This window comes from Haematobia irritans, chromosome 3 (genome assembly GCF_050003625.1).
Source record: "Haematobia irritans isolate KBUSLIRL chromosome 3, ASM5000362v1, whole genome shotgun sequence".
Lineage (NCBI taxonomy): Eukaryota > Metazoa > Arthropoda > Insecta > Diptera > Muscidae > Haematobia > Haematobia irritans.
Genome location: NC_134399.1, coordinates 123928267 through 123948943, shown reverse-complemented (window position 1 = coordinate 123948943; position 20677 = coordinate 123928267). Strand labels below are relative to the sequence as shown.

At 29.3% G+C, this 20677-nt stretch overlaps 1 protein-coding gene and 1 long non-coding RNA gene across 7 annotated transcripts in view; both read left to right on the top strand.

The window, feature by feature from the left end:
- The window catches only part of LOC142228862 (uncharacterized), a 409539-nt gene that overhangs the window by 349377 nt on the left and 39485 nt on the right, over window positions 1-20677 (top strand). The gene's annotated exons all lie outside the window — the stretch shown is intronic.
- LOC142232205 (uncharacterized) lies at window positions 20087-20643 on the top strand. The gene is made up of 3 exons (XR_012721057.1): window positions 20087-20170; window positions 20238-20330; window positions 20401-20643. It is a non-coding gene; the product is annotated as an uncharacterized LOC142232205 (long non-coding RNA).

The following is a 20677-nucleotide window of genomic DNA, read 5'->3' as shown; positions in this document are numbered from 1 at the left end:
AGCACAAAAGTTGTTATTTATTTGTGCTATTAAATTCTTATAATATTGCGTACAGAAAACAAATTTGTTATGTCCACCAATATTTTTGCCAATGGAATTATTTGGATCTACCTACTATCAGAATTTAACCGATATTATTTGTTCCACCAACCAATTCACAGTTAATTTGGGTATCAGCAGTTTGTTTATGTATATGGGAGCTATATCTACATCCGAATCGGAAATCGATGGCAAGGTATCTTAAAACTTCTTAACATCGTCTTCTAAAGAAAAAAAAAACAAGCAGATTAAATACGTATATAATTCAGTTCTTGGCCGGTATATAGGGAAGTCTACAAATAATATGTTTGCAAATTTGTTTAGGCAGTGGCCGACTATCAAACCTTTTTTCGGAAGGTTCAAGTGTACTTCACTTTGGGTTGAGTGAATTACCCGAATTTATTCTGATAATGGGTTGATAGTTTTGCTGCAACTAGAGGATGCTGATGAGGAAGAGGGTAATTCCCAAACAGCTGTCCATCCAACCATCTTGCAGTCTATAGGGCTTTGCCCAAATAAATTTGACAAGCATACTATTCCTCTGTTGGTTAAGCTACACTTGTAGTTTAGTCAACGCATGGAGTTAAGCTGAAATCAAAAACAACAATAATAGTAAATAATTTTCGACAAATTCAAGAAAATTTATTATACAAAATTAACATTGTTCACCTATTAAAGAAAATTTCGAAGTTCATGATGGGCGCATTATTGGTAAAATTTACAAATTTTAAGAAATTCTGAACTATTTTGTGCGAGACACGAATTTAGTTAATCTTTATGCTTCCTTTGTGTATAATTTTTTAGTTAATTTAACTAACGTACGCAAATCATTATTAAAGCCATGGAAACCGTCTTAAAATGTTATAATTCCGTGAGCTAAAGTGGAATTAAATCAGTTTTAGAAAAATATAGGGTTCACTTTTTTTTGAGTGTATACAATTATGAACCTATATGGACCAATTTTTGTGTGATTGGGGATCGGTTTATTTGAGGCCTATATATAACTATAGATCGTGGGCCTTGTTAGGCATGGTTGTTAATGGCCATATACTAGCACAATGTACCAAATTTCAACTGAATCGGATGAAATTTGCTCCTCCAAGAGGCTCCAAAACCAAATCTGGGGATCGGTTTATATGGGGATGTATATGTTTATGGACCAATATGGGCCAATTTTGGCATGGTTTTTAAAGACCATGATGATGAATTTTGCTTCTCCAAAAGGCACCGGAGGAAAAATCTGGCGATCTGATTATATGGGGGCTATATATAATTATGGACCGATATGGACCAATTTTTGCATGGTTATTAGAGACTATATACGTACACCACGTACCAAATTTCAACCGGATCGGATAAAATTTGCTCCTCCAAGAGGCTCCGGAGGTCAAATCTGGGGATCGGTTTTATTGGGGGTTGGCTGATAAGTCCCCGGTCTAACAAAGAAAAACACATTTTTTTGCCAAAATTCGTTTTCATTATTCAACATAGTTCAAGAGCGATACAACGATTATAACGATCTTCCAATTTTTAATACCATTTTGGTAGTACTTCTTCCGTTTTGCCTCAAAATAGGCCTCAGTTTCGGCGATCACCTCTTCATTGCAGCCAAATTTTTTCCCTGCGAGCATCCTTTTGAGGTCTGAGAACAATAAAAAGTCGCTGGGGGCCAGATCTGGAGAATAAGGTGGGTGGGAAGGAATTCGAAGCCCAATTCATGAATTTTTGTCATCGTTCTCAATGACTTGTGGCACGGTTCGTTGTCTTGGCGGAACAACAATTTTTTTCTTCTTCATATGGGGCCGTTTTGCCGCGATTTCGTCCTTCAAATCCTCCAATAACGCCATATAATAGTCACTGTTGATGGTTTTTCCCTTCTCAAGATAATCGATAAAAATTATTCCATGCGCATCCCAAAAAACAGAGGCCATTACTTTGCCAGCGGACTTTTGAGTCTTTCCACGCTTCGGAGACCGGTGAACCCGGTCGCTGTCCACCCATGGACATGGATGGAGCCATGTTTCATCCATTGTCACATATCGACGGAAAAACTCGGGTGTATTACGAGTTAACAGCTGCAAACACCGCTCAGAATCATCAACACGTTGTTGTTTTTGGTCAAATGTGAGCTCGCGCGGAACCCATTTTGCACAGAGCTTCCGCATATCCAAATATTGATTAATGATATGACCAAAACGTTCCTTTGATATCTTTAAGGCCTCTGCTATCTCCATCAACTTCATTTTACGGTCATTCAAAATCATTTTGTGGATTTTTTTGATGTTTTTGTCGGTAACCACCTCTTTCGGGCGTCCACTGCGTTCACCGTCCTCCGTGCTCATTTCACCACGCTTGAATGAATTTGCATACCAATCAATTATTGTTAATTTCCCTGGGGCAGAGTCCGGAAACTCATTATCAAGCCAAGTGTTTACTTCCACCGTATTTTTCCCCTTCAGAAAACAGTATTTTATCAAAACACGAAATTCTTTTTTTTCATTTTTTTCACATAACAAAAGTTGCTGCACAAAAGACGCTCTATCTCACAAACTAATTGACTTACAGACGTCAAATTTTGACACGAATCATTTGAAGGTTGGTACTATATAAAAATAATATTCATTTAATACTAGCAACGCCATCTATGTGTCAGACCGGGGACGTATCAGCCATTATAGACTGATATGGACCAATTCTAGCATGGTTGTTAAAGACCATATACTAACACTTCGTACCAGATGGGATGAATTTTGCTCCTCCAAGAGGCCCCGGAGATCAAATGTGGGGATCGGTTTATATGGGGGCTATATATAATTATGGACCGATATAAGCCAATTTTTGCATGGTAGTCAGAGACCATACACTAACACCACGTACCAAATTTCAACCGGATCGGATGAAATTTGCTTCTCTAAGAGGTTCCGCAAGCCAAATCCGGGGGTCGGTTTATATGGGGGCTATACGTAAAAGTGGCCCATTTGCAATACCATCCGACCTATATCAATAACAACTACTTGTGCCAAGTTTCAAGTCGATAGCTTGTTTCGTTCGGAAGTTAGCGTGATTTCAACAGACGGACGGACGGACATGCTTACACAGAAAAAAATTTCCGTAGTTAAACTAACGCTAAATTTAAGTTATTTTTATAGGAAACAAAATTATTTGCTTGTAGTTAAATTTTATTATTTTTATCGAAATTTTCCACAGCTTAATGAAATCTTACTTTTTTTTAAGTATGTTTCAAACATTTTATGAACTAAACGTGAGTATAAAGTTCAATGACCTTGCACATAAGTTCAATATGAACTAAAACCAATGAACATTTTCGTACGATTCCCAAAAATAGTAAGAATGAACTACTGTATGGTAGAGGTGTGCACGTGAGTAATAGTTTACTCACGCTCATGCACACTCACGCACGATATTTTTTGGTAGGACTCACGCACACTCACGAAAAGAAAATTTTGATTCACACACTCTCACGCACGAAAACGTCGCGACTCACAAAAATACCGTGACTCACGAAAAATATCGTGAAGTGTCTGAAAACATGAGCATTATTAAAATCGAGAGTGTTATTAAACTCTTAACATCTCAGGTGTCACTAGAATTGTAATTGAATTTATCTCTTAAGCGTTTTATGTTGGTGAGCAGAAATATTGTCGTGAGTGTAATTCGTTACTCACGCACACTCACGAAGATATTATTTTCGTGACTCACGATCACGCACGACATTTTGTATTGTTAATCACGCTCACGCACACTCACGCTGTTGTCATGAGCGTGACTCACGACTAATGCACGAATCACGAAAATTTTCGTGAGTCACGTGCACACCTCTACTGTATGGTTCAAATGGTCATGATTTGGCGCCAATGATTATTTTCTTCTTTACTTTTAGTTATTTGTTTCTTCTATGAGATGATGTAATTTCGTGAACTGCAATTAAAAAGTACAACAGGGCATTAAAATTTCCTGGTTTTAAAAACGCTTTGTGGAAATCTCAAAATGTGGAGTAAAATTTAGTTCAATTTTCGTGCGTGGTAATTCATTCTTCCTATAAAACAGTTCACTTTTTTCGGTGTAGATTGACTGAGAATTTCACCACGACCCATAACATATATACTTTATGCGGTCTTAGAGCAATATTTCGAAACGGAATGACAAAGTTAATATACCCCCATCCTATGGTGGATGGTATAAATAAATATTTTATATATGAAGATTAAGGAATTGGTTATGAAGCTGTTGAAAAGAAAACGCCAGATACCAATCTCACAAGCCTTACTAGACATATGTTTCTTTGCTGGCTAATGCAAGTTTCCATAGTCTTTAGTGTAGATCTGGCGGAGTGAGATGATTTAATTTGAAATTTAAATTAAAATTGAAATAAAAAAGATTTATGTCTTAAATGTATCCTTATTAGAATTCTCTGATTTTTTGGCTCGGAATCAATACCAAAATCTTTGGAACCGGACATGGTGTTAAATAAAATGTTCTTTTATGCGTTTTTTTCTTATATGAGATGTGCTTATATCCGTTACCTACTACCCCATTTTCTTAGTTAAAAAATGCAACATCCACAAAACAAATCATAGCCTATTTTTGATTATTTAACCACACAAAAAAAATTCTGACTTAAGGTGAGTATTAAGTTCGAGTTTAGCCGCTAAACTGAAAACTAAATCATTAAAAATGGCATAAAATTATACATATTTGTTGCAAATTTTATTATAACTTGATGGGGAACTGCCCAAAGAAATTTTTCATAAAGTTTGTATTCCTTAAAATGGATTATTAAAGAAAAGTAATTGTGAAAAAATTATGATTTTAGCGGCTAAACTCGAACTTAATACCCACCTTTAATCACGAAATTAATTGATGCAATTATTTTTTTTAATTGAAATATCTTCCATCATAGAAATGATAGATTCAATTAAAAAAATTATTGAACGTCAATTAAAAAATTAATTGATACTAATAATTTTTTGTGATAGATTTTTGTTTCAATTAAAACATTTTTAGAATCAATTAAATTTTTAATTGAATATTTTTTAAAACTCAATTAAGACTTTAAATGGAAAAACTTTCGTGATTTTTTCTCTTGTGACTCAATGATTCAATATCTCACTTAATGGTTGTTGTTATTATACAAAATTTGTTTTTCTTTCTACATTCACATTATGATATGGCAATAAAATAAACGGCATTTTAAAATATTTCACAGTTAAATAGAATAAACTATCACCCTAATCGATAGCATGATGCGGAACCTATCACATTTCTCAAGTGGAATACATTTGTCATCTTAAATTACATTTCTCCTGGGGTTGTTGACAACTGTGTTGTGAGTTTGCGTGCCATTACAAAGATTATAATTAAATCAAAATTAATACGAAAACACTTATATGTATAATTGATGCCGTTTAACCAGGCACGGTGTGATAAGCTACAGACACCATGTAGAAATTAAATTTGTTTTTCTTCGACTTCCCTTTCATTTCAACAGGTACACTGGCAATAGGAAAGAAATCATATGCAAATATACGTATGCGCCTGAGCCTTCAACATCACATGCAATTCGTGATTTGGTGTGAAAGACGACAATAAAATCAATTCATTGCAATTTCCCCACACCCACACATAGTTGCATAAAATTAGCACAATTTGCATTTTTTTTTTTTTGTTTTTTCAAAACCATTTAAAGGAAAATTGGTAGGAGTGTTGAACTAATTTGAAAACTAATTGAAATGTAAAACCCAATTGAAATAGAGAAGGGAAAACGTTTATGTACGGCATATAAATGTTGTTTGCAGAGGGTTATGAAATAGAAACTTCATTATTTTACACACGAAAAAAATGTTATCCTCCCAAGCGAAATTTTAGACAAACAACCATCTTTTATAATGTGCTTTTCGCTGTAAGCATATATATTTTTATTTTTTTTTTTTTTTGGAACAAAGAAGTATATGTTCGATTTTAAAAATCTTTCAAATTTGACATTGTAATATAATAAAATTTTATTTAAAGTCAAAATTTTATTTCTATACAAAATTTTGATAAAATTTCATTTCTATAGAAAATATAAAAATGTTATTTCTATAGACACTTTTCTCAAAATGTTATTTATATAGAAAATTTTGTAAAAGTTTTATTTCTGTAGACAATTTTGTCAAAATTTTATTTCTATAGAAAATTTTGTCAACATTTTATTTCTATGAAACAAATTATCCAAAGGTTATTTCTATAGAATATTATGTTAAAATGTTATTTGTATAGAAAATTTTGTTCAAATTTTATTTATATAGAACATTTTGTCAAAATTTTATTTCTGTAGAAAAATTTGTCAAAATTTTATTTCTATAGATTTTTTCCAAAATTGTATTTCTATGGAAATTTTTTTCAAAAATTTATTTCTATTGTTGTTTTTTTTTTTCCTATAGAACATTTTTACCAAAATGTTATTTCTATAGAAAATTTGGTTAAAACTTTATTTTTATAGAAAATTGTGTCAAAATTTTATTTCTATAGAAAATTTTGTTACAATTTCATTTCTATAGAAAATTTTGTTAAAATTTCAATTTCACTTTTGTCAAAATTTTATTTATTCTATATAAATTTTATTACTTTGAAGAAATCTTATCAAAATGTTATTTCTATAGAATATTATGCTAAAATTTTATTTGTACAGAAAACTTTGTTAAAATTTTATTTATATAGAACATTTTGTCAAAATTTTATTTCTAAAGAAAATTTTTTCAAAATTGTATTTCTATGGATTTTTTTTTTATAAAACATTTTTTATAGAACATTTTATCAAAATTTCATTTCTATACAAACTTTTGTCAAAACGTTATTTCTATAGAAAATTTTGTCAAAATGTTATTTCTATAGAAAATTTTGTCAAAATTTTATTTCTATAGAAAATTTTGTCAAAATTTTATTTCTATAGAAAATTTTTTCAAAATTGTATTTCTATGGTTTTTTTTTTTATAAAACATTTTTTATAGAACATTTTATCAAAATTTCATTTCTATACAAACTTTTGGCAAAACGTTATTTCTATAGAAAATTTTGTCAAAATTTAACTTCTATAGAAAATTTTCTCAAAATTAAACTTCTATAGAAAATTTTGTCAAAAATTTATTTATTTAGAAAATTTTGTCAAAATTTTATTTCTATAGAAAATTTTCTCAAAATGTTATTTCTATAGAAAATTTTGTCAAAATTTAACTTCTATAGAACATTTTCTCAAAATTAAACTTCTATAGAAAATTTTTATTTCTTTAGAAAATTTTGTCAAAATTTTATTTCTATAGAAAATTTTGTCAACATTTTATTTCTATAGAAAATTTTGTCAAAATTTTATTTCTATAGAAACTTTTGTCAAAATGTTATTTCTATACAAAATTTTGTCAAAATGTTATTTCTATAGAAAATTTTGTTAAAATTTCATTTCTATAGATACTTTTGTCAAAATTTTATTAATTCTATATAAATTTTTTGTTAAAATTTTATTTCTTTGAAAAAATTTTATCAAAATGTTATTTCTATAGAATATTATGATACAATTTTATTTGTATAGAAAATTTTGTTAAAATTTTATTTCTATAGAAAATTTTGTCAAAATTTTATTTATATAGAAAATTTTTTCGAAATTGTATTTCTATAGATTTTTTTTTCAAAAATTTATTTCTATTGTCTTTTTTTTCTATAGAAAATTTTATCAAAACTTTATTTCTATACAAAATTTTGTAAAAATGTTATTTCTATAGAAAATTTTCTCAAAATTAAACTTCTATAGAAAATTTTGTCAAAATTTTATTTCTATAGAAATTTTGTCAAAATGTTATTTCTATAGAAAATTTTGTCAAAATGTTATTTCTATAGAAAATTTTGTCAAAATTTTATTTCTACAGAAAATTTTGTCAAAATTTTATTTCTATAGAAAATTTTGTTAAAAAATTATCCAAATGTTATTTCTATAGAATATTATTTAAAATTTTATTTGTATAGAACATTTTGTCAAATTTTATTTCTATAGAAAATTTTTTCAAAATTATATTTCTATGGAGAATTTTTTCAAAAATTTATTTCTATTGTTGTTTTTTTTTTTTCTATAGAAAATTTTGTCAAAATTTTATTTCTATAGAAAATTTTGTCAAAATTTTATTTCTATAGAAAATTTTGTCAAGATTTTATTTCTATAGAAAATTTTGTCAAAATTTTATTTCTATAGAAAATTTTGTCAAAATTTTATTTCTATAGAAAATTTCATTAAAATTTCATTTCTATAGAAAATGTTGTTAAAATTTCACTTCTCTTGAATATTTTGTTAAAATTTCGTTTCTATAGAAAATTTTGTTAAAATTTCATTTCTATAGAAGACTTTGTCAAAATTTCATTTATTCTATATAATTTTCTTTTGCCAAAATGTTATTTCTATGAAAAAATTTAATCAAAATGTTATTTGTATAGAATATTATGATAAAATTTTATTTTGTTAAAATTTTATTTCTATAGAAAATTTTTTCAAAATTGTATTTCTGTAGAAATTTTTTCAAAAATTTATTTCCATTGTCGTTTTTTTTTTCTATAGAACATTGTATCAAAACTTTATTTCTATACAAAATTTTGTCAACATTTTATTTCTATAAAAAATTTTCTAAAAAAATTATTTTTTAAGAAAATTTTGTTAAAATTTCATTTATATAGAAAATTTTGTCAACATTTTATTTCTATAGATAATTTTGTCAACATTTTATTTCTAAAGAAAATTTTGTTAAAATTTCATTTATATAGAAAAGCTTCTCAAAATGTTATTTCTATAAAAAAAATTTGTCAAAATTTTATTTCTATAGAAAATTTTGTCAAAATTTTATTTCTGTAGAAAATTTTGTCAAAATTTTATCGCTATAAAAAGTTTTGTAAAAATGATATTTAGTAGAAAATTTGGTAAAAATTGCATGTCTATAGGATATTTTGTCAAAATTTTATCTCTATAGAATAATTCGTTAACATTTTATTTCTATAGATAATTTGTCAAAATTATATTTCTAAGAAAATGTTGTTAAAATTTTATTTCTATAGAAAAGTTCTCTAAATTTTATTTCTATAGAAAATTTTCTCAAAATTCTATTTCTATAGAAAATTTTGTAAAAATTTTATTTCTTAGAACATTTTGTAAAAATTTGATTCCCATAGAATATTTTGTTAAAATGTTATTTCTATAGAAAATGTTCTCCTAATTTTATTTCTATAGAAAATTTTCTAAAAATTTTATTTCTACGGAAAATTTTCTCAAAATTTTACTTCTATAGAAATTTTTTCAAAAATTTATTTCTATAGAAAATGTTATTAAATTTTTTTTGCATAGAAAATTTTGTCAAAATTGTATTTCGTTTTGTTTGTTATTGTTGGTTTACTCTTCAATCATTATTGTTGTTTTTGATTTCAGCATAAAACCATACATTGGTTAAACTAAAAGTGTGGCTTAACCAACAGAGGAAAAGTATGCTTCTCAAATTTATTTGGACAAAGCCCTATAGACTGCAAGATGGTTGGATACATTGTTTCGGAATTACCACATACCATATCAACATCCTCTACTAGCAGCAAAACCATCAACCAATTATCAGAATAAATTCGAGTAATTCACTCAACCCAAAGTGAACTACACTTGAACCCCCCGAAAAAAGGTTTTGATAGTCGGCTACTGCCTAAGCAATTTTTTTTCCGTTATTCTGATAATTGATTGAAGGTTTTGCTGCAAGTAGAGGATGCTGATGAGGAATGTGGTAATTCCGAAGTAGCTGTAAATCCAACCATCTTGCAGTCTATAGGGCTTTGCCCAAATAAATTTGACAAGCATACTTTTCCTCCGTTGGTTAAGCTACACATGTAGTTTAGCCAATGAATGGTTTTAATTTAAAATTTTATTTCTATAGACAATTTTGTCATCATTTTATTTCTATATAACATTTTGTCAAAATTTTATTTCTATAGAAAATTTTGTCAACATTTTATTTGTCAATAGAAAATGTTGTCAGCATTTTATTTCTAGCGATATCTAGCCGTTCGTCCATCTGTTGAAATTACGCTTTCTTCCGAAGGAAGCAAGCTATCGATTTTAAACTTTGTACAGGTAGTTTTTTATTATTGTAGGTCGGATGGCATTGCAAATGCGCTATATCGGCCCACTTTTAGATATAGTCACCATATAAACCGACCCCCTGATTTGACTTCCGGAACCTCTCGGCATATTTCATCCAATGCGACTACTATTTGGTATGTGATGTATGTATATGTTCTCTAGGGAGCCACCGTGGTGCAATGGTTAGCATGCCAGCCTTGCATACACAAGGTCGTGGGTTCGATTCCTGCTTCGACCGAACACCAAAAAGTTTTCCAGCGGTGGATTATCCCACCTCAGTAATGCTGGTGACATTTCTGAGGGTTTCAAAGCTTCCCTAAGTGGTTTCACTGTAATGTGGAACGCCCTTCGGACTCGGCTATAAAAAGGAGGTCCCTTGTCATTGAGCTTAACATGGAATCAGGTAGCACTCAGTGATAAGAGAGAAGTTCACCAATGTGGTATCACAATGGACTGAATAATCTAAGTGAGCCTGATACATCGGGCTGCCACCTAACCTAACATATATGTCCTCTAAAAACCATACAAAAATTGTCCCACATCAAAGCATAAGTATATATATCACCCATATAAGTCGATCCCAGAGATGACTTCCAGATCCTCTGAACTTTGGATGTGATTTTTAAAGATTGGGCCCACACAAATCGATTTTAACAAATTTTGTATGCTCCACTTGTTTGGAATGGAATCAAATCGACTGGAATTTCAAGCAACGTTCAAAAATGGAATCAAATCGATATAAAACTATCAACTACATGTTTGGAATTGTGTTTAGTATCATACTCAATAATTGCATATATGGACTTCGAAGACTTTGTTGTGATACACTTCGTACCTTCCACCCTCTACCTTAATTTATAAGACCAAATCATGACACATGCTATTCTATAAAATATCGTAATTATTGTTTATCTAAGGCGTTATGCAAGAATCTACATAGTTTAATGTAAAAAATGCAAATGATTGCTATTTGTAACAAGCATTTAACTCTATTTGGTCTTAAGATTATCGTTGCTGTCAATTGATTTGTTTAAAAGAATAAATAAATTATCCATTGTCACCAACATCCAACTGCAATGGGGGACAATATGGAGCATTCATTGGACATTGGATCGTATGCAGAAATGCATGTCGTCGATACCAACATAGTATTCTGCTAAATTGATAAGTCGCCCATTGCTGAAGGTTGATTTGTTTGTTCCATTGAAGTTATTCGCGTTCACTTCTCTAATGGAAATGGAGAACAAAAACTATATAGAACTGATATGAACAATGATCATTCATGTATCTGCGGTGATTGCAATTCGGGTGTGTATCAACCCTCTTAACATGTAGTTTATCGACATTTATTCCGGTATCTCATTGAAAGTTTTGACACTCAGTCTTTAGAGAGAAAAGGAAAAAAATGAAATACCACCATGGTGACAGATAATTGCTATGGTCGAAATGGTATTAAGGTGTCATATACATAAATGGTTATGGAGCCAATTGATATGTTACTGATTTGTAATGGCACAATATATATGTTATTTCCATTTGTATATATGTTTGAAAAAATTTGTGTTGACTTACTTTCAAATAGATCATCGAATATGGTTCGAATAATTGTTTACAGTATTTTGAATCACCTATCTAGACATAGACATACATAAGTCATTGTGGGAATAATTACACCGAAATTGAATTTTAAATGAATTGAACATTAAATCATTGTCACATCATTATTGTGACAGAAGAGATTCCTAAGTCTTTTCGGCAACTTTTACATTCCATAAACTTTGGCACTCCCATGTAAAGCAAATGCCAAATTTTTATACCCTCCATCATAGGATGGGGGTATATTAACTTTGTCATTCCGTTTGTAACACATCGAAATATTGCTCTAAGACCCCATAAAGTATATACATTCTGGGTCGTGGTGAAATTCTGAGTCGATGTAAGCATGTCCGTCCGTCCGTCCGTCCGTCTGTTGAAATCACGCTAACTTCCGAACGAAACAAGCTATCGACTTGAAACTTGGCACAAGTAGTTGTTATCGATGTAGGTCGGATGGTATTGAAAATGGGCCATATCGGTCCACTTTTACGTATAGCCCCCATATAAAGGGACCCTCAGATTTGGCTTGTGGAGCCTCTAACAGAAGCATATTTTATCCGATCCGGCTGAAATTTGGTATATGGTGTTGGTATGTGGTCTCTAACAACCATGCAAAAATTGGTCCACATCGGTCCATAATTATATATAGCCCCCATATAAACCGATCCCCCGATTTGGCTTGCGGAGCCTCTAAGAGAAGCAAATTTCATCCGATCTGGCTGAAATTTGGTACATGGTGTTAGTATATGGTCTCTAACAACCATGCGAAAATTGGTTCACATCGGTCCATAATTATATATAGCCCCCATATAAACCGATCCCCAGATTTGGCTTGCGGAGCCTCAAAGAGAAGCAAATTTCGTCCGATCCGGCTGAATTTTAGTACATGGTGTTGGTATATGGCCTCTAATAACCGTGCAAAAATTGGTCCACATCGGTCCATAATTATATATAGCCCCCATATAAACCGATCCCCAGATTTGGCTTGCAAAGTCTTCAAGAGAAGCAAATTTCATCCAATCCGGTTTTAAGTTGGAGCATGGTGTTAGTATATGATCTTTAACAACCGTGCCAGAATTGGTCCATATCGGTCCATAATTATATATAGCCCCCATATAAAACGTTCTCCAGATTTGACCTCCGGAGTCTCTTGGAGGAGCAAAATTCATCCGATTCGGTTCAAATTTGGAACGTAGTGTTGGTATATGGCCGCTAACAACCATACCAAAATTGGTCCATATCGGTCTATAGTTATATATAGCTGATCTCCAATCACACAAAAATTGGTCCATATCGGTTCATAATCATGGTTGCCACTCGAGCCAAAAATAATCTACCAAAATTTTGTTTCTATAGAAACTTTTGTCAAAATTTTATTTCTATAGAAAATTTTGTAAAAATTTTATTTCTATAGAAAATTTTGTAAAAATTTTATTTCTATAGAAAATTTTGTTAGAATTTTATTCGGTTCATAATCATGGTTGCCACTCGAGCCAAAAATAATCTACCAAAATTTTATTTCTATGGAAAATTTTGTCACAATTTTATTTCTATAGAAAATTTTGTCAAAATTTTATTGCTATAGAGAATTTTGTCAAAATTTTATTTCTATAGAAAATTATGTCAAAATTTTATTTCTATAGAAAATTTTGTCAACATTTTATTTCTATCGAAAATTTTGTCAAAATTTTATTTCTATAGAAAATTTTGTTAAAATATTATTTCTTTAGAAAATTATGTCAAAATTTTATTTCTATAGAAAATTTTGTCAAACTGAATTATATACGTATTTGGTCGATCATTTTTGATTTAATATATACCACGTATGGGCTTACATACAATTTAGAAGATGGTGTTAGGAGGTTTTAATATACTTTGCCATCGGCAAGCGTTACCGCAACTTAAGTAATTCGATTGTGGATGGCAGTGTTTAGAAGAAGTTTCTACGCAATCCATGGTGGAGGGTACATAAGCTTCGGCCTGGCCGAACTTACGGCCGTATATACTTGTTTTAATCTCATCTCGAAGTGAACCAATATAATGTACCATGTTAGAAGTCAGTTAGAACTATGAAAAAATTCCATGAATGGATTTTGAATTTCTACGCATCTCCATTGCATTGCTCGCTCGGGATAAATTTTCAGTGAATAAAGAAGTGGTGATCCTTAAACCTGAGGTTGACTACCTCCAAATGATATAACTCATCAACTACTCTTACCAATCCGACAGCCGTCAAATTTACATATGCGTCTTTTTTAAGGATATCTAACAATAATGAATTAAAAGTTATATTTAGCAGTAATTTTGGCCTTGCCGAATCCTAAATACTCACCACTATGGATAATATAGTAATTGCTAAAAAACGGGATATTTGAAAAAATATAAAAATTCACATGAATTTGATCAAATATAATCCCTTCAGGAAATTTGTTCAGATTCTTTCAGTGATTTTAGATCAAATTCTGTAGATTTTTGGCTCAGTCCTTGAATGAGCATGAGCATCAAAATTGGGAAATTTTACTTCTAGTTTCAAGCAATTTGCATGGTAATTGCGTTTTTTATAAAGAAAAAAAGTAAAAAGTAAACCCATAATGTGAAAATGAACTATCTCGTGAAAATTGAACTAAATTGTATTCCAAATTTTGAGATTAATTAAATTAACGAAAATTTTCCGATATTTTTGGATTTTTAATTACCATTTACGAAATTCATCTTCCTCGAAAAGAAAAAATGAACTAAAAATAAAGTAAAAATCTTAAGCGTCAGATCATTTCTATTTTAACCACGCTGATGAACTATTTTTGAGAAGTGTACGAACAACATCTTCTGTTTTAGTTAGAAATGAACTAATTTGTATGCGATTAAATTTTTACTGCCGTTTAGTTCATAAAATTTTTGAGACATACTTGGAATAAAAAAAAACGTTGGACTGGGGAAAATTTCTTACAAAATTTTAAAAATGAACTAAAACAAAATAAAATGTTTGCAATAAATATTACTTCATTTTAGCATTAGTTTTATAACAGACTTTTGTTTCTGTGTATATCCTCAAAAAGTTAAATCGGGAGACCGATTTATATGGGGGCTATATTAAGCAAGTGGCTCCGAGAAATAAGTCCCCAAAATGAAAAAGTTGCCAATATTGGGGACTTATTTCATTATAAAATAAATGCCCAAATTATTTTATGAAATTATACCCAAAAAAATGAAATAAATCCCTAAGACGCAAAATGAAAAATATCCCCAATATTTTAGAGACTTAATCCGTAAAAACAATGGACAGTCGTACCTATCCAATCCATTTGACATACTATCAGCCAGGAGACTCATTTGACATTCACTACAAATATCTGCATGGCATAAGGAGTCTTCTCCCTACACTAGGGGTGTGCGCGTGAGTAAAATTTCACTTACACTCACGCACATTCACGAAGCAAAATGTTTATTCAAGCACGCTCACGCACATTCACGAAATGAAAACCAGTACTCTCTCACGCTCACGCACGAACTACTTTTAAAGACTCACACTCACGCACGATTCACGACAATTCACGTGATTTACGACATTTTCCAAAGTGAAATCAGCAAAGGTAACAAAATTCAAAAATAGAATATAGAATATAGTTCAAGAGCTAAATTAATTTCAGTTAACATACGAGTATGAATTAAATCTTTCATGATCGTGATTTTGCAGAATTTTTATTCACGAACCGATTTTATTTCTCACTTACGATCACGCACGACATATTTATTTTAGTCCTATTCACGCACATACACGAAAGTTGCTTTAAATTTTGTGTTTCACGCGTGAATCACGCGTGTCACTAGAATTTGGTGTTATACGCAAACCTCTACTACACACTACACATTCATTAACCGAATTGGGATACACGTCCGCGTCGTTTGCCTCTTAATCATCGGCTCCTGCATTCTCCATGAATATGTCTGAATCCACCAGTATTGCCAGTATTTTTTTTTTTTTTTTTGGTCTTTTCCCCAATTTATGACGCTTTTGTCACCCAAAAATCCCCAATTTAAATCAAAATTCCCCACAAAAATCCCCAAAACTTGTTTGATAAATTTTCATGAAAAAATAAAGAAATAGGCTCTACGATAGAAAATCGGTAATTATTTAAAAATTTTAAAAATAAAAAAAATATATTCTCAGGCCAACTTGCGTGCTGCACTAAGATCCAGATTTTGAACCTCAACACCAGGAGATCGGTGATTGTCTTCCCAATATTCAAAAAATGAAAATGCTAGTTTGTTCACCATGTATTTACACCCAGAGAAGGAATATGATCACCTCAAACATGTTTTAAGAGCAAAATGTTATTTTTGGTTGGTGACCATATAACATGGTTTTCGCAACCACGTTATTTTCTCGGAAATCATGTATTTTATTTCGGCAAGCAGGTTATATTTGACGAGAAAATAATATTTTAGTGACAAACATGTTACATGTTCACCATACAAAAATAACATTTTTCTCTTAAAACATGTTTGAGGTGATCATATTCCTTCTCTGCGTGTATGGACGAAAATTTATTTCTAAAAACTCAAGTAATAAAATTGGGTGGTAGATAATTATGAATGTGAACCATCTTCATCATTTCAATATTGATTCGATATATTGTCCAAATCAGTGATGAGCACTGGAGAGAGGACAACATTTAGGCCCGAGTCCTCACGAATTGATTTCGCAATTGTAGAAAAATGTCTTTAACTAGCTGGGTAAAGTAATAAATTAGCGTTAGGGCCCTCAAAATAAAATTTCCCAAATTTTTTTTCCAAAAATGTATTTCCATAGAAAATGTTGTCAAAATTTTACTTCTACTGAAAATTTTGTCAAAATTTTATTTCTATAGACAATTTTATCAAAATGTTATTTCTATAGACAATTTTGTACTTCTTAGTTGGAGAGGACTAGTTTGCAAAGTCTAACTAAATTTTCTCATTTTTTTATTTCTATAGAAAATTTTGTGAAAATTTTATTTCTATAGAAAATTTTGTCAAAATTTTATTTCTATAGAAAATTTTGTCAAAATTTTATTTCTTTAAAAAATTTTGTCACAAATTTATTTCTATAGAAAATTTTGTCAAAATTTTATTTGTATAGATTTTTTTTTTCAAAATTTTATTTCTATAGAAATTTTTGTCAACATTTTATTTCTATAGAAAATTTTGTCAAAATTTTATTTCTATAGAAAATGTTGTCAAAATTTTATTTCTATAGAAAATTTTGTCAAAAGTTTTATTTTGACAAAATGCTATTTCTATAGAAAATTTTGTCAACATTTTATTTCTATAGAAATTTTTATCAAAATTTTATTTCTATAGAAAATTTTGTCAAAATTTTATTTCTCTAGAAAATTTTGTCAAAATTTTATTTCTATAGAAAATTTTGTCAAAATTTTATTTCTATAGAAAATTTTGTCAAAAAATTTTTTTTTTTGGAAATTTTGTACCTCTTAATTGAAGAGGAATATTTTGCAAAATCTGCCGAAACATAAAGAATTCTACCAATCTACCAAACAATAAAATGTCTATCATTTTTGGTAGAATTCTACCAATCTACCAAACAATAACATGTCTATCATTTTTGGTAGAATTCTACCATCTGTGGAACGGCGATCACAGTGAACTTCTCTCTTATGAATGAGTGCTGTCTGATTCTATATTTAGCTCAATTGGAGAGGAATATTTTGCAAAATCTAACTAAATTTTCTCAATTTTTTATGTCTATAAAAAATTTTGTCAAAATTTTATTTCTATAGACATTTTTTTCAAAATTTTATTTCCATAAAAAATTTTGTCAAAATTTTATTTCGATAGAAAATTTTGTCAAAATTTTATTTCTATAGAAAATTTTGTCAAAATTTTATTTCTATAGAAAATTTTGTCAAAATTTTATTTCTATAGAAAATTTTGTCAAAATTTTATTTCTATAGAAAATTTTGTCAAAATTTTAAATCTATAAAAATATTTGTCAAAATTTTATTTCTATAGAAAATTTTGTCAAAATTTTATTTCTATAGAAAATTTTGTTTGGAAATTTTGTACCTCTTAATTGAAGAGGAATATTTTGCAAAATCTGCCGAAACATAATGAATTCTACCAATCTACCAAACAATAAAATGTCTATCATTTTTGGTAGAAATCTACCATCTGTGGGAACGGCGATGACAGTGAACTTCTCTCTTATGAATGAGTGCTGTCTGATTCTATATTTAGCTCAATTGGAGAAGAATATTTTGCAAAATCTAACTACATTTTCTCAATTTTTGATTTCTATAAAAAATTTTGTCAAAATTTTTATTTGTATAAAAAATGTAATCAAAATTTTATTTCTATCAAAAAAAAAATTTGTCAAAATTTTATTTGTATAGGAAATTTTGTCAAAATTTTATTTCTATAGAAATTTTTTTCAAAATTTTATTTCTATAGAAAATGTTGTCAAAATTTTATTTCTATAGAAAATTTTGTCAAAATTTTATTTCTATAGAAATTTTTTTCAAAATTTTATTTCTATAGAAAATTTTGTAACAAATTTTTTTTTTTGGGAAATTTTGTAGCTCTTAATTGAAGAGGAATATTTTGCAAAATCTGCCGAAACATACACAGAAAAAAAGGTGTCTTGTTAATTTTAGGACCAGTTTAACTTCCACATAGTTCAAAAAATTTACTGTAATATAGTTCATTTTTCGTAACCACTGCGAAAATTAACTTAGCTAAAGGAAAACTTATAAAACTTCAGTAAATGTTTTTTAGTTCACTAACTACGAAATGGGACGGATTTTTCCTTAAATAAATTTCCAATACAATAGTTAATGCATCGTTGATTGTATTATAAAAAGACATAGGCAATATAAAAATCTTACTACGAAATGTGGACAATTTACTAAGAAAAATTTTTGTATGGAAAAAAATTTTTGTAGTAAAAATTAACTTAACCACAGTACCGATTCGTATGGCGGCTTCCTACAGCTTATTTCGGTTTTTACTATAAGTTGGAGTATATTTCCTCACATTGAAAATTTTAGATAAAGTAGAATAAAAAGTAGTTAATTTAATCCTCGACAGGTGTATATAATTTTTTATGGATTCCTCGTAAATTTTGAATATTTTACCTTATCCTATAGATAGAATACCAACTAATCAATAAACGTGATACTGGAAATTGAAGTGAGAAGAAATTATGAAATTATTGCATCATCTTTTTTTTTTTGTTTGTGTTTGTTATTGCGATGATGTTATGGAATGTGTGTTGTTGGTATCTTTTGTGGTGATAGTTGTTTTGTTACAATAGCGAGATCAGAGAGGGATCATGTGTGTGTGGAGTTGTTTTTCTTTACATATGTGTCCTTTATGACTATTTGTGTCTTTGAGTTTTATTGGTGCATTCAGTTCTGTTGATGCATTTATGAAGCGCACACGTGGTGCGCTTGCGTGCGGTATTTGTGTTTATTAATAAAAATACATTTATTTCGTAACATTTTAGAAACTGATAAGTGAATGGTGTGATGTTAGAGAAAACAAAAACACTTTATATTGATAAAAAATAAATAACTCTAAAATAAATCACATATTAAGAAACTGTATATTTCTATTAATAATTTAAAATTAGTGCGGTTTTAAATTGGTTTACATAAAAATATTCATAATGAGTGGTAATAAAATGATCTATATTTACTCTACATCTGGATCACAGTACAATTTTTTGAGTCTATATTTTTATGTTATAGCGAGTCCTTAAGGTGTGTACTAAGTTCGAGTTTAGGTGCTAAAATCAGAAATAAATCAGTAAGAAAAGTATAAAATTATACGCCTTCGATGCAAATTTAAATATAACTTGATGGAGAATAGCTCGAAACAAGTTTTTTATTAAGTTTATATTCTTTAAATGGATTACACGATTAAGAACAGAAAATCGTTTTTAAGCTTATGTAGAACGCTGTTTTTTAATTTAATATTATGAATTGTTTTCAAGTTATTCCAATATATATAACGGAAGTGCCTTAATTTTGAACATAACCGTATATCTCAAAAAGTCGAGCTCTTAAAAAAACAAGTGTAAATTTGGATTCAGCGACCTCAAATTACTAAAAATTTGATATAAATTTTAAATGAACACAAAAACGGTTCAATTTTGTTCCCATGTATTTCTAAAGAAAACTATTCATGAAAAATTGGGATTTTAGCCACTAAACTCGAACTTAATATCCACCATAAATACTAAATGCTATATTGACAAGTGGAAATTATATCTAATTTTATAATATTTTTATTTCATTTATATTCTGAGAAGGATTTCAAAAATGTCCCATTTGTGCATGGATATGATTCTACTAATGTAGTAATTGGATGATTTTTTTCAATGTGGTAAGTTTTTCGTCCATTTGTAATAAAGCCAAAATTTCTATTTATTAAAAATAATTTTCATTTGCAGGATGACAGCAAATCTAATGGTATTTTTTGGAATCTTCTTACTGTTTAATGCTAACTAAGCTGATATCCCTATTTGCTCTAAGAAAATTCTCTTGTAAGTTAAAGATCAAAATACCATAGAATTTGATAATATTTTTATATTTTATATACCTTTTTAACTTCAGAGGCTTATGACGCAAATCCACACAGCAAAAACTAGCGAAATCGGTGAAATTGGACAAAAATGAAATGAAAATAGCAACTTATGGCATATATCTTTCATATGGATAGAAAATGGAAATTGATATTAATTAGTTTCATTCTACTAACATAGAATATTACTCTTTTGAAGAAGCAATTACTAACTACCGAAAAGTAACAGCATACATCGTACGAATAAAAACATTTCTTTTATTGTATATCATAAGCCATAGTTTTATGTAATATAATAATAATTTTTTG